Below are 602 nucleotides of genomic sequence, written 5' to 3'. Positions count from 1 at the left end.
CAAGCAGGATCCTGATAGACTTCAGCATAACTATAGGCGAAAAGGTCTCATCATAGTCAATACCATGAATCTGACGGAATCCTTTCGCCACAAGTCGTGCCTTATACGTGTGCACGTTGCCATCCATGTCTGTCTTCTTCTTGAAGATCCACTTGCATCCGATGGGTTTTATCCCTTCAGATGCATCAACTAGAGTCCATACTTGGTTGTCTGACATGGATTGCATCTCGGACTTCATAGCCTCGTGCCATTTCTCGGAATCCGGACTCGCCATAGCCTCTGGGTATGTGGTAGGCTCATCATGTTCCAATAACATGAGCTCCTCATTCCTAGTTACGAGAAATCCGTATCTCACTGGCTCTTGACGAATCCTGCCTGATCTCCGAGGTTCACTCATCGAAGGTTGAGTCACAACCGGCAGTGAAACAGGTTGAACTTCTTCAACTTGTTCACCCGGCTCAACGTCTACTTGTAGCTCTCGAACTTCCTCAAGTTCGATCCTACTCCCACTGACTCTTTTGGAGACGAACTCTCGCACCATAAAAGTCGCATTCCTGGCAATGAACACCTTGTTCTCTACCGGAATGTAGAAGTAGTAACCC

The sequence above is a fragment of the Tarenaya hassleriana genome, unplaced genomic scaffold, assembly GCF_000463585.1.
Source record: "Tarenaya hassleriana unplaced genomic scaffold, ASM46358v1 Cleome63, whole genome shotgun sequence".
NCBI classification, from domain to species: domain Eukaryota; kingdom Viridiplantae; phylum Streptophyta; class Magnoliopsida; order Brassicales; family Cleomaceae; genus Tarenaya; species Tarenaya hassleriana.
The sequence above is the reverse complement of the archived record's forward strand: the minus strand, read 5'-3'. Positions refer to the sequence as shown.